Below are 15,101 nucleotides of genomic sequence, written 5' to 3' on the forward strand. Positions count from 1 at the left end.
AAGAAAGAAAGAAAGAAAGAAAGAAAGAAAGAAAGAAAGAAAGAAAGGAAGAAAGGAAGGAAGGAAGGAAGGAAGGAAGGAAGGAAGGAAGGAAGGAAGGAAGGAAGGAAGGAAGGAAGGAAGGAAGGAAGGAAGGAAGGAAGGAAGGAAGAAAGGAAGAAAGGAAGGAAGGAAGAAAGGAAGGAAGAAAGTAAGAAAGAAACTGCAAAGGCATATTGTCCATCAGCATGCAGGTGGTGTCAGATGCTAAGCATCTCATCAGTGCAGCTAAGTACCTGGAAGCAAGATCAGGATTTATACATTTTTAAGTGTTCTTCTTTGGCTGCCGCATCTGAAGATGAGGAGTTCAATATACAGTGGTTTGGGGAAAAGCAGAGACACCATCTCAGTGCTCAGTTGTACAAAAATGTTCAGTGATATAACCACTCTTTTGGGTTTTTTTTTCCAACTTTCTTACAGGTTCTTGATAATGCCAAAAGTTAAATTATTTTTTAAGAAAAAAGAATAACTATAAATGACAACATTAAAATTAAATTTGAAATTAAAAGACTGGATTTCAGTGTCTTACTACAACAATATCTTCTTGTTTCCTAAGTAGGGTCCTTTAGGGTGGTATTTTTTTTGGGGGGGTGAGAGTTCAATGTGTACTACCAACTTGTGAACCTAGGAAGGATGAAGGCCCAAGGGGTGTGCTGCTAAATGTTTAATAACTGGCTCTCTAGGGAAAATGTAAATGTTTATACATGTTGTACTTTATTTTTTAATCTGCCTTATTAATATTTTCTTCATCACTTTCTTTAGTCTAGATAATCAACAAAAAATAAAGCAAGGCCTGATTTGTAGCATTTAACAATTTCATAAATGTAAATGATAATACTGAAATTTTAACAATGACCTCTCATGATCTGGTACAGCTTTAGCATACCACTGGATGATGGGATGAGGGAAGGAGAGAGACAGACACACAGATGGACAGACAGATAGAGAGAGAATGTTAAACTTGATTTTGAGACTGAGACTTTATAGGCTTATAAGAATTTTAGTAAGAATTTTTCTGTCACAGGACATAGATATTGAGATGTATTATGTCCCTCAATGGATTTTAGTTCTCAAGAAAAAAGTCATAGTATTATATTGATTGAACACTATGTACATAGAAGAAATTTAAGTCAAATTTAAACCTTGTCTAAGCAATATCCCAAATCTACATTTTTTAAAGTTACCATATGAATTTGGTGTTTTATAGGGAAAACAAACAAACAAGCATTTAGATGACTATTACTCTTCATTCAAATGTTCTATAGACTAAAGTAGGCCAAAACTTCCACTCTCATTTTTACTCTAGAACTATGAATCTTAAAATTCTATATAACTAGGGTCATGAGATGTGATTTAGGTGACATAGGGAGTACCAATATGAGTAGATTCTCTCTAACAATGTGGCTCCACCTTCTCTGCAACATATAGTCTTGCAGAATAAGGTGCTGAGACTTTTAAGTGACTTTCCAGGGGTCATACAGATTAGTTTGAAGAGCCTCTCTCTTTCCATTATGCCTTGTTTCCTCTCATACAATTCCATAGTCTATGGTAATTCCTTTCTCCTCCAATGGCCACCTCCTAGAAATATTAAAGCAGGAGTTTGTTTTGGAAATAAGCCTATGACATGGCACCACAGGTGGGTGAGTTGTAAGAAGGTAAAAACTAAGAAAAAAAGAGTGACACATGAAAATAAAGGAGTCATATGGTAAGAACAAAGGATAACTGATGTCATTGGTGGAGCTTTGGATCCTAATACTCTCTCAATGGAAAGATAAATCAAGGAAGGATTTAAGCATAGTGAATAGCCAAACTTATGGGAGAGGACGGGCAAGAGAGCTACATGGATGGGTTACTTACATGCATCATCAGCAGGTACATTCACATTGATGAGATTGTAGCTCTTTTTGTGTATATTTGAGTTTCTCTATTAAAAATCTTTTTAATCTAAGTCCAGGTTTGGTGTCTGTGTGAAGAGCAGGTGACAACTCCCGCAGATGTCAGTGCAGGATACTTCTTGAGCATCACAGGAGTATGTGGTATTAGGGGAAGGGGAGGAGGAAGGAGGCATAGGAGAAACCTTTGTTTAACCTGACACTTTACCAGCTCCCCCAGACTGCCAGATAGAATGAATAGGAGAGTACTGATAGGCAGCAAGAAGCATGGCTCCTGAAGTGTGATTTTAATTGACTGCCAGCTCATATTCACCTGCATGTATCTTTTCTTTATAAATACTTATGGTAAAATCCAGTGCAGGGAGATCCTTTGGCAGAGTGTCACATTGGAAAGACTAGAGGAACAAACTTCTTGTTAAAAATCAGCAGTGAGAGAGGCTTCTGGGAAGATGGTGGAGTAGGTCAGAAAATTCCTAGCTCTCAAGATTTTCTCCCACAAAAGAGACAAAATAGCAGCTTAATGCAAACAAAAAATAAATAAGAATAGGGGTACAACAATTGTCCTGGGACAATTTAAGATTAGAAGAAAAATCTCAGAACAAGGTTTGGTCCCTGTGAACATTAAACACCTCCAGGCTAGTGGCCATGTTAACAACAAGCAGCAAGCCCTGGGGTTAGCTGGTTTAGGAGGCTGTATATGTATATATCTATGGCTGTAGAGAAATATATCCACACTCAATTGTAGCCTTGGGGTGGGGGGAGAGAGGGAAGGAAAAAAAAGTAAACAAAGTGCACAGCAGAGAGCAAAAGAAAACTTACAAGGAAGCAAAGAAAAGATGGACAGCTCTCAACATAATGTGTAGTATTTATCATACAGGCTTTGTTGAGATGAAAATTTATCATTACATGTTTTTAATCCTTTCCTATGTTCCGCTATACACATGACATATTTTTTTTCCTTTTCTTACTTTGTAATTAAGTTCCAATATTTAAGTTTATTATATTTTTTTTCTTTTTCTTTTCTGTATTCAGTATTTGTGTTCTGGTGTTTGAGTCTAAAATACAATTCAATTTAAAAAAAAATCAACAGTGAATAGGGACTGGTAACTTGTCTTCGCAGCAGTGGGGCAGGGAGCATTTTTCAACCCAATGGGCCTGGCTGTAGGCTTGTCTAATAACGTATTTGCAGAGGAGAAGAAAAAATATTCACTGAGTTTATAGTAAATGGGGAGATGAACATTCTCAAGATGTTTCTTTAAATTGACTGGAAGAAAGGGTCATCAGGAATTTATTAGTATTTAATATATGAGGCTTGCACACATTATAAGTGTGTGTATGCATAAATTTATATACGTATATATACTTTGGAAATGGGGGGATGTCACCTGGGCTGGAGAATTTTCACTAAGGAAACTCTATCTACAAATACAGATTAGCAAATCGTAATTTATTATCTTAGAGAATTGCCTGGGGGCACTGGAAGGTTATATGATTTGCCAGTGGTCACATTACTAGCATATGTCAGAGAAAAGACATAACGTTGATTCAAAGACTGGCTCTCTATACCTACTATAATACCTACTGTACCATTTTGCCTCTTGCTTCTCTGGTGTACTTCGAGAAAGACTTTCATTGTTCATACAGCATCTAACAGAGTTGAGTGCCTGTAGCTCCTACAAATTCTGCTATGTGTGATAATGTGTTAATACTAACCACCTTGCCCTACTTTTTCTCTTAGAAGCAGGTATGATATAGTGAGTACTAGAATATACTGAAAATTAGAATAACTTAATTATATTCAGAAGACCTTAGTGGTCCACTGGTTATTTCCTTGGTTAGGACCAAATATAAAGGTACTTGAAGCAGAACTATCATTTGATTTCTTCCAGAAGGTGAAGACAAATTAAGATCTGGCCAAAGCTTGTGGGGAATGTAGAATATGGCATCAGTGGCAGCAGGATAAAAAGATAAAAGTCTCTTCCAAGAGCTAACATGGATTGTGCCTGAAATAAGACCATGAAGAATGCTTCCCTGGAGCAAGAACATTAATCTGGGTGAGGAGCAAGTTTCACAGTTTCACATACACAAGTGTGGTGGGAGCAGCTTGACTTCATCTCCATCAAGAAACTCTACAAGATCATAGGCTATATTAGCCTTCTGATGCAATGGACCTTCAAGGCTCTGTGAGGGGCATCACCATCAAAATACAGGAAGCCCTTACATCTCCAGCTTATGAACTTTGGCAGTTTATTTAACCTGCAAATTACCCAGTCAACAGCTGGCATAAACTTCAAAATATCAAAAGAATCTGACTGAATTTATATCTGTGGTTGCTAACTTTCAAAAAATAAAACCCACAAAAACTAAAACTTGAGAACCAATGAGAGAGAGAAAGAGAGAGAGAGAGAGAAAGGCAGGGAAGAGGAGAGGACAGGAGAGGAGAGGAGAGGAGAGGGACAGTGAAAACTAAGCATTCCTATTCTAGCTCTAACATCATATTCATATATATAACTTCTTTCCTTCTTTTTTACCACTTACGATTTAGATGAAGTGCATTCTTTTTGAGGTAAAGGAGGAACATTGAAAAAGTATATTTTATTCTGACCAAGAACCTAGCTTAGGTGGGCAGATAGGTGGTGCAGTGGATAGAGCACTGGCCCTGAAGTCAGGAGGACCTGAGTTCAAATCTGGCCTCAGACCAAACACTTGACACTTACTAGCTGTGTGACCCTGGACAAGTCACTTAACCCCAATTGCCTTAAAAAAAAAAAGAACCTAGCTTAGAAATTTCTGACATTGTTCTAGTTTAGAATCTAACTGGTATTGAAGTCTCTCCTCTGACAGCTACTCGCTTTGTGACCCTGGGAAAGTCACTTAACCTCTAAGCGGCCCAAGCAACTACCTCAGTCTCTAAGTTATGGAATAATGTTATTCTGCTTTGGAGAAAGGAATTTTCTCACCTGGAGTATGGATAAAATATTTTCTTAACACAAATGACATCATAAATTTAGACCAAAATTATTCCAGCATTTTAGAAGAGTGTTTTGCACATTATAGAGATAAAATAGATATTTGTTGCTTGTTTAATGATATATGTAGGTTGACAATATGAAGATAGAGTATACATTAAATCTCTTACCCTCTGCTGATTCTCTAGGTCTTCAAATGTCTTTGTCATCAGTAACCATATAATGATTCATTCTTTTTTTTTTTCCTGAGGCAACTGGGGTTGTGATTTGCCCAGGGTCACATAGCTAGTAAGTATTTGAGGCTGGATTTAAATTCTGGTCCTCCTGACTCCAGGGCTGGTGCTGTATCCATTGTGCCACCTAATTGTCCCTATGATGATTCATTCTTTGTCTTTCTATGGGTTATGATGGTTGAAGACTGGGAATATTGTCTGTTGTTAGGGGATATGGTTTGTATAGGACAAGTTAGAAAAGTCAGGTCCAGAATTAGAAGGTGAAGGTACCATTAACCATCAATAATGTGTCTACAGACTCTCATTTCCCTTTCTTTTCCAAAGAGGAAAACAAAACCAGAATCAAACAGCATTGATTCCTTTCACCATTAGAATTATAACACTCAGGGTATTTGCCCATTATAGGCCTTCTAGCTTTATTCTCTAGGTACACATAACAGGGGATATGTGTCTAAGAATATCTGGTTATTGTGGACATTTCAAAGCATGCAGAGTATAGAAGGACTAACAGATTTGAGAATGGGAGCTCATTTTTGAATATCATAACACAATGGCCTTGTTGAGGCTAATAGCTGATGATGGAGCCAAGAAATATAGGTGATATATATCACACTGTTATGTACACATATATTCCTCCTGAAAAGATATAAGCTAGGGCTTGCAGTCAGGAGGACCTGAGTTCAAATCCAGCCTCAGACCAGACACTTGACACTTACTAACTGTGTGACCCTGAGCAAGTCACTTAACCCCAATTGCCTCACCAATAAAAAGGAAAAAAAAGAAAAAAATATTTAAAAAAGAAAAAAAAGATATAGGATAATCATTCCTTTTGGTGAGAAAAGTTGGTGAAATATGGGACAAGACAAGAATCTTAATCCTATGGGCTACACCTGTTACCACCAATTACAATCCATACTTTGGAAAAAAAAAGTGGAAAGTGAATGATTAATACATTAAAGTGCTTTTTAAAACCCCATCAATTATTTCACATTGCAAATGACCATGCTAAGTATTGGGGTTAAAAATACAAAAACAAATATAGTCCTAGCCTTCAAGGATCTAACATTCAAATAGTGGGAAATGACTTATAGTGGGGATTGGCGAGCAGGGAGGAGTACTTTGCTTCTTAAAGCTATAGTGTTAGTGAGTGGAGCAATAGGGAAGAGTTTGTTTGACACAACCTTACAATGGCAAAATTCATTTTCATGGTTTCAGAAATGGAGGGGGTAGATTATTGAGGGGTGTGGTAGATGATGTATGCACATGGCAGCGAAGTCTCTGGCTAGACTGGGAAGATGATGGCCCAGGAAGAAAGCAAAGAAGGTCAAGGGAGAATGTGGACAAAGGTGTGTGCCATCTACAATATTCCCTGAAAGCCTTTTGGAAATTCTCAGGTGAAAGGTCATATTGGCAGTATCCTTTTGAGATACCATAATAGGTAACTGATTAACTGCACCTTTTACATACTCTCATATTCCTATTGGGGATTTTCCCCATTGGATGCATACAGCAGGCATGCACAACCTGAAGCCCATGGGCTGCTTATCTCCTGTGAAAAATGTAGAGGAAAACATCCTTTGCATATTTTTCAGGCCACCCGAAATCCTTTGGTGTGCCTGCGGGGAGCCAGCAGGCCACAGGTTATGCAGACAGGATGATGCTCAAAAAAAGGAGTCATTTCTCTGTTGTTGCTTCATGTCTTTTCAATTGCATCCAACTCTTCATGACCTCTTTTAGGGCTTTCTTGGCAAAGATATTGGAGTAGTTTGTTGTTTTCTTCTCCAGATTATTTTACAGATGAGGAAACCAAGGCAAATAGGGTTAAATGACTTGCCTAGAGTCACACATCTAGTAAATGTCTGAGGTCAGATTTGAACTCAGCTCTTCCTGACTCCAGGCCTGGTGCTCTATCCTCTTCACTATCTAGCTGCCCTAATCATTTCTCTAATATGATACAAACAGGAAGTAGCAATTTAGCTTTGGATCCTAAACTTAAAGCTGTAAGAGATTGAAAAGTTATAAAATCTACTCCCCTCATCTTTTTCCTTTTACAGATGAAGAAACAGAGACCCAGAAAGGCTGTATAACTTCCCTGGAGATGGTGTCAGAGCCAAAATTGAAGCATATATCATCTGACTCCCAATTCAGAGCTCTTTTTCACTTTCCCATACTTCTTCTTTCATGTAAGTAGGTCTGATGAATTATACCCATTTATGATCATTTTCCCTGATTTGCTATTTGCACCTCTTAAGGAAAAGTTCAGGCTACTCTAGTTAGACATCTCACTCTAACTGTTGTTAAAAGTCCCATCAGAATGCACAAGGCATATATGATGTAAAGGAAAAGAGGCTATTCTGAGCGTTGCAGAGAGGGTAAAAGACAGTAGTGGTCTTCTATTTTGCTCTGCATCTAGGTACTTGTACTTCAATGGCACAGGCCTAAAAGCTGTAACTCTGTTCTGCAAACTTGGCGGGGCTCCCTTCATTGAAGCATCATTTGATAAAGAGATGACAGCCTACATTAAGCAAGTGAGTGCGCCTTTTTTTAGAAGAATGGCTGGAAGGCTAGCAGAGCAGTGTGACAGGAAAATCAAAGCTGAGGAAGCTACTGAACAGCTGAATTACCTTTCAAGATTAGAGACTGAGACATTGTCCTCTTTTCATATTCACTTACTGGATAAATTAGAAAAGTCTGAGCTCCAAATTTTCTCTTTGTTCAAAATCAAATAGTGGGGCAAGTTCAATGACAAGAGGTCACAGGAACATTGACTCAGGGAAGATTGTTCTCTCAGTGTCCTGAAAATATGTCATGTCCCCTGAGTTCTTCCTCTTCTTTGTATCTCCTTTAACTTTAATAGCTGAAAACTTCACTAAGACTTTTGGGACACCTGGATACAGTAGATTCTCATTAAATATTTCTCAAATGAATGGACTCCTCTTCCTCACCACAACCCAGCTTGTAAAAATTCCTCCCTTCCCTCAAGGCCCTACCTAGGGGCCACCTCCTCCATGAAACCTGAATTAAACCCATGTAAGATTCATTTCTCTTGTTTCAAATTGCTCATAGCATTTTCCCTGGATCTCTCCGTGCATTTATCACATTCTGTCTTCTATCAATTATTTACATATATGTCATCTCCCTATTATGATGTCACCTCCTTGAAGAAAGAGTCTCTATCTTATTGTATCTTTCCATCCCCAAAATGGAAAGGTAAGGTGCATAGTCAATAGAGAACCATCCTGAGAGGTAGAAAAGAATAGGGTTCAAGTCCCCAGTTTTTACCTCAATCACTCAATAAACATTTATTAGCATCTACTATGTGCCAAACACTGTGCTAGGCACTTTGGATACTAGTTTAAAGAATGGAATAATCCCTACTTAACAAAGAACACATCCTGACCATGTGACTCTGGACAAGTCCTTTAGCTTCAGGGCCTCAGGCAACTTTCTTAGTCTATAAAAGGATGGTAGTTGCCAATCTGCATTGATTGATAGTCAGAGTTTCTTTATTAAGAGCTTCTTAAGTCAATGAAATCATAGATCTGTTAAATTTTCTTTAAAAAAGATAGATGAATATACACATACATACACGTATGCATACCTGCATACATATATACATACATACATAAAATCCCCAGCAGATTCTAAGCAGTTAAAGTGACTACTGAATTGTATTGAATTGACTAGGTGAATATGAATGTTCCTAGCTTTTGGAGACTAATTTTGGGAATACTTTGCACAAGGGTGGGGCCAAAGAAGTTCAGGCCTCTTCTTGAAGTCAATGCTGATAGATAGTATTACCTTCTAGGTTTTGATCCTGGATGCTTAGAATTGGACTTGTTAAGAACTTGGATAGATGATTTGGCAGGTTGTTTCAAGAAAGGCCAGTCAAGCATGAGTAAGGGGAGTAAAGGTTAATTCTTTCCAGCTGTGACATCCTGGGCAAATTGCTTAACATCTCTGAGCATACTCTTCCTCATCAGCAAAATGGATTCTTGCAATATTTAATCTGGCAGGTTTTAATAAGAATCAAATGAGATTTGTATGAAAAGGATTCTGTCAACTGTGTAGTGCTGTGTATGCATTTATTATCATAATTATTAGCAATCATAATACTATACTACATAATTTTCAAAGCATATTCTTCATCAAAACCTCATGAGGCAAAGTAGTTGAAGTCCTACCTTGATCATAAAGAAGAGGCTGAAAAAGGTTAACTAGCTTGCCCAAATTCACATGCCCAGAAAGGGAGAGAGCTGGAATTCAACCCTCGATCTTCTGCCTTCAAATTCAGGACTTGATACACTACATTAGGACAGATAATAGTAATTTAGGGAAATTTTGGTTAAGAGGCTTAGTAGCTATGTACAATGCATACAGCAGTTTGAAATTGAGCTTGAAAGATATGTTCTTCAGTGGCCTCCATCTGCTTGACTCAGAGAGTAGCAAGGATCCACAAATACTGATACTAGCACTTAAAGGCCCATCCTAAGGAGATTTGGTGAATTAATCTAATGGAATCTTCCATCACACATCTTTGCACACTCCTGAAGGGTTCAGTCCATGAGACAACTGTAGAAATGCAACTTGGCTTAGCGGGAAGGGCAAGTGAGTCTAGTCCCAAAGAACCATGTTACATTGAATGGGTCAAAGGGTAGCCAAGCAAGGAACTAGAGTGATTTGCTGAAAGCATGCCAGAAGCAATGCAAAAATCAATAGACAGCTGAGAAATAGCTAGAGTCAACTAGACCTGCTGGTTGGGTCTTCGGGGCAGATGTGACCTTGTTTATCTATAAATAAACTGTCACAAAGACCAAATTGAAGAAATGTAAGTAGTATTAGGCCCTCCTGTTAGAAGCACTGGGGACACACACACACTCACGCATATACATGCAATCACACGTATAACACTCTACACACATAATTACTACAATAGAGAATATTGTCTGTGAGTTAATTTTGGATCCAAGTTGGGGATCCAAGCACCATTATTATTTTCTAGAAATGAAAAAATGGACTAGACAGGAAATTTGATACTCATGCGGCAGCATTGGTCTCATAGGTTGCATACAACAAATACAAATGCAGAATTACATTGGAGAGGTTTTATAAAGGATAACATTAGAAAAAATAAATTACTGGGAATTAAAATTATAAACAAAAATTAGTCAATCATATGGAAAGAATGAAAAATACTTAATGGACTACTCATACACCATTAGTATACCCACAATGTCAAGAGACTTTGCAATTGGCCACCATTACATTGTTTGGACTCCCTGGCATGGATTAATTGGACTATATGACTAAGAGTCACACAGATTAGTTAGGCATGGATGAATTAGTTGTCATCTACATTATGGGAGGGCATGCCTACTTCAGTAAGATCACAGATCTGATCTATTAGAGAATTAGAATATTGGGATCTAGGCAGAAAGAGAGAGTAATTAATGCACGATAACAACTATCTAGTTAGATGATAGGAAGATTAAAGGTAACAAGGCCTACAAAGTTATCTTTGAGAAGCTTAGCAGGTGGATTGTGACAATATCTTCAAGCACTGCTGTCTGTATTAAGATATGATTGTTCTTAATCTGGAAGCTAAAAATCAGGGGATTTTTATCCTTAGGGCTTACACTGATAACATGATTTTCCAAGTTGTATTTAAAATTAAACCAATGAATATTTCTTTCAAACAAAAAAAATGCAAGTTCCAGCCAAAGAGGAGCCCAAAGCATTGAAAAGTTGAGATCCTAACATCAAAGCACTCTGCAGGGCATACCAAGAAGTGTTGAGGATTGAGTGTTTCTGCTATAAATTAATTCCCATCAGCTGAAAAAGCTGGCTGCAATGAAACAAAAAAAAAGGAAGCTATAAACTTCAATGTTTTTATTTATTGAATGTTAGAAAATTACACCAAGGAGTAAATTTTCAAAGCATTTATGGGAGCTGGGCAGCTAAATCCCCTTACACTGCTTTGAAATTTTACCCACAAGAGCTTAACTACATTTGCAATAACCCTGCAATTATTTTCTGTCAGACTTCAACCCACATTTTAACTTTTAATTATAGTGTGTTTTGTTTCATGCTTAATGTTACCTGTGCACTGATTCCAGGTTAAGTCACAGTGGCCCTAAGAAGACATTCCTCAAATCCTGTGACATCATATCATATAACATTTCAAATTTAATATGGTCTTTCAAAAACCTCCCCAGAAGAGCTCCCATTCCATTACCAAGGTTTTGGTGCTTAAAAACTGTACAACAGCATAGCATAGGATATAGGTAGGCCATAACATCTCATGACCTTCCAAGGTTGCATGAAGAAAACCATGCAGAAAACTTATATTAGCCTCAGAATAATGGAACATTGTCCATAAGGCCATGAGAGACAGGATAGTCCTCAGGAGCTCTCCTTTATAAGGAGTCAGAGTAGGTAACTGCTAATTTGCTGGTTTGGTAGGGATTCTGAAGTACCTCCCTCTTTCTTCCCATGCAGAAACAATTTCTGCATGGTCCTAAAGAGAGGCAGCATGGTGCCATGGAAGATACCCTGGATTTTGAGTCAGAGAACCTGGGTTGAAATACAAACTCTGCCACTTGTTACTTGTTTAACCTTGGGCAAGTCACTTAAACTCCTTGGAGCTCAATTTCCTCAAAAGTAGAATGAGGGGGTTCAATTAGATGATCTTACATGTCTATTCAAGCTCTAAATCTATAATCCCAGAAAAGTCTCCATCTATCACTCCTTTGGGTTAAAGATTTAAATGTTCCTATTAAAATGAAATGATACCGCTAGGAAGAGTAAAACATAAATTCATTATAACCTCTTAATTATTCATGAAAAGTAGCATGACATAGTGTGTAGAAAGCTGATTTGAGTCAGAAGACCTGAGGTCAAGTGTTCCAGCTGATAAATCCTCACTGTATCACCATCAGCAAGTCACTACTCAGTGCCCAGTGCCTTAAGTTGTATAACAACACTAGGGTTGAATTGATAGAGGAAGGTTCCTCACAGGGACATCCTTGAATTACTGAAATCAGAAGTCCTGACCAAACAAATCTATTAATCTGTCATAAATATAGTAACAGACCCAATTAGCCATTGATTCAACAGGTAATAGGTTTCAAGAGAAGGAGTTACATAAAATTGGGATAAGGAGACAGAACCTTGCATTCATTTTCATACTGGCACATATAGCCTCTTTCTCTGCTATTTAGGAAAGCCTTGAATCTCAGTTTGCCTTAGCCTTCAGAAGCCTTTTTCCAGGAGCAAAAGCTCAGGTAACTATTGACAGTTTTGTATCCAACCTCATTTCTGTAATTTTATTCAGGAAGGCTAGATGGTGTAGATTAAATGGGCCTCTGATTGTATGTATATGGATGTCTTCTCTTGAGCAAATAGTTCTCAGCTCTCTACCTTCCCTCCCTGGGGTGTCATGAAGACTATTTGCCTTCTCAAATATATTCATAACAGATGCTCTACAATACTTTAGAATGGGAGAAGATGTAGGAAGGCAATCTGCCAAACAACCAGGCTTTTTTGTAGTTTTAAAATATCTATACCAGTACAAAAAGTACATATATTAACAATAGCCTGTTATAGTCCTCTTAGGACTATAAGTTGCAACATACAAATTTCATACAACTTGTAACCTATACCCCAAAACTTAAATTTAAAGTTGACCTTTGAAATAATGAAATATTAAGTCAAAAGTCTAACAATATGATAGTGATAATGAAGGGGAAAAAATCACAAACAAAAAAAGTGGTTTAACCAAAACCTGAACCAGTTGAAATCATAACTATTTTGGCTAGAGAAACAGAAAATCAAGCATTAGCTTCTTTATCCAACAAAAGGAAGTGTCATTCTTAACTGTGATGCTATTATCCTATCATGCAATTCTTCAAGAATTACATATGAAGGCAGCTAGGTGGCACAGTGGATAGAGCTCTGACCTTGGAGTCAGGAAGACCTGAGTTCAAATTCAGCCTCAGACACATAACACTTACTAGCTGTGTGACCCTGGGCAAGTCACTTAACCCCATTGCCTAACAAAAACAAACAAACAAACAAACAAAACAATCTTAGGGGCAGCTAGGTGGCACAGAGAAGAGAGCACCAGCCCTGAAGTCAGGAGGTCCTGAGTTCAAATCCGGCCTCAGACCAAACACTTGACACTTAGTAGCTGTGTGACCCTGGGCAAGTCACTTAACCCCAATTGCCTTAAAAAAAGAAAAAAAAGTTTCAAAAAAATTGAATTACATATGAAGGAAAAGAATCATATGTTGATAAATTAAGCTACCATAGTTTGCTTACCCATCTCAATAATAAATAGCAATTTAATGACTAATGGTTGGCTTATCAAATCCTGTAGTGTCCCTGATGATTTGGTTTACATTAGGCCATGCAACTATGTCTTAAGAAAAAAAAATCCTGATGATATAAACTATTTCACAGCTGGGCTAAATAATTCCCCATCTGGCTTGATCGTTGTTAAGCATTTTATTAGCATTGCCATGAGTATCATAAAGAAAGCTAACGTGGGTTGCCTGAAGACCATTAGGTGGTAGCAAAGAAAAACCTGCACAATTGCTGACTTTTAGGTCATATTGACTGGGCATGAGGTCTTCATTAAAAAAGGAAGGATGAGGAAAAGTGTGTAATGAGGGCCAGGGTCTACGTAATGGGCAGTCAGTAATCAGTGCTGAAAAAGAAAGTGCTCCCTAACGTCCCTAACTTGACAATGGAAAATTCTATAGCTATGTTGTTGACATGAAATCAAATAAAAATTGAAAGGGGATCTTGAAATCAAAATTAGAAAGGATGAAACCTGATTAATATGCACAGACAAATGTCATAAAGAAAAAAAAAACATTAGGGGCAAAAAAATATCCAAAAGAAATGATCAAATGTGACCTGTTCCATTGTGTCCCCTTTGTCCATTCAAGGAAGAAAACAAGCATTTATATATCTCCTACTATGTGCCAGACACTGTGTTAAGAAAACTTTTCTTTTACAAATATCTCATTTGGTCCTCACGACTACCCTGCAGTGTAGGTACTATTATTATCCTTATTTTATGGGTGAGGAGACCGAGGTGAAATGACTTGCACCAGGTCTCATATCTAGAAAGTGTCTGAGGTAGGATCTGAACCCAGATCATCCTGACTCCAGGCCCTATTCCCTGGCCCCTGTACCACCAACCACTTCTAGTCACCTTCCTGTTCTTGCTTCATGGATGCTTAGTTTTGCAGATCTCAAATGCACCTATGCAATATTAGGCATTTAATTCTTGCACCCATAATTAATCACCGTAAATATAACTGAAATACCCTTATGGGCAAGGAGTGTCTACTGAACTTTGAATCTTTTGGATTGGCAAACAGCAAAGGCTTAATAAATGTTTGTTGAATTGGAGGAAATTAGATAGCCCAGTGGATAAAGTGCTGGATTTATATGCTAGCCATGGAACACTGAGCAAATCACTTAACCTCTCTTTGTCTCAGACTACTTATTTGGAAAGTGGGGATAATATAATCTGCTTAGTAGGATTTTGGGGAGGATCAAAGACAATAATATAATTAAAGAACTTTGCAAACCTTAAAGCAATATTGTGTGTGTTCTAACTCTTTTCTATTTTAAATTTTATTTTATTTATTATTTTAATAACTGTCTAAAATCATTCCATTGCTTTGAATTATGTTGAATTGGACCTAGTTCTGTTCTCTGTGACCGAGGGAGATGGAGATATGATTAATCTCAATTTAAGGATTGTGTCTGACTAATTAAGATGCTGAGCATATAGAGGACTGCTTCAACTTAATAGTTCTTCATCTGTAAAAGGAAAGTGGACAATAACATCTTGAGGTTGTTGGTGGGGAGAATAATGTTTCTGGAAATAAATAAGACTAAATCATTAAAGAGCAAGTGAGGTTGCTCAGTGGATAGAGCACCAGGTAGAGTCA

General features: G+C 37.6%; 1 pseudogene; it reads left to right on the plus strand.

Annotated features, from left to right (window-relative positions):
* The first annotated feature begins 6,648 nt into the window (after positions 1 to 6,648).
* LOC114025441 overlaps positions 6,649 to 15,101 on the plus strand; it is a 56,138-nt pseudogene continuing 47,685 nt past the window's right edge.

Source organism: Vombatus ursinus, unplaced genomic scaffold, assembly GCF_900497805.2.
Source record: "Vombatus ursinus unplaced genomic scaffold, bare-nosed wombat genome assembly UNPS02014830.1, whole genome shotgun sequence".
NCBI lineage: Eukaryota > Metazoa > Chordata > Mammalia > Diprotodontia > Vombatidae > Vombatus > Vombatus ursinus.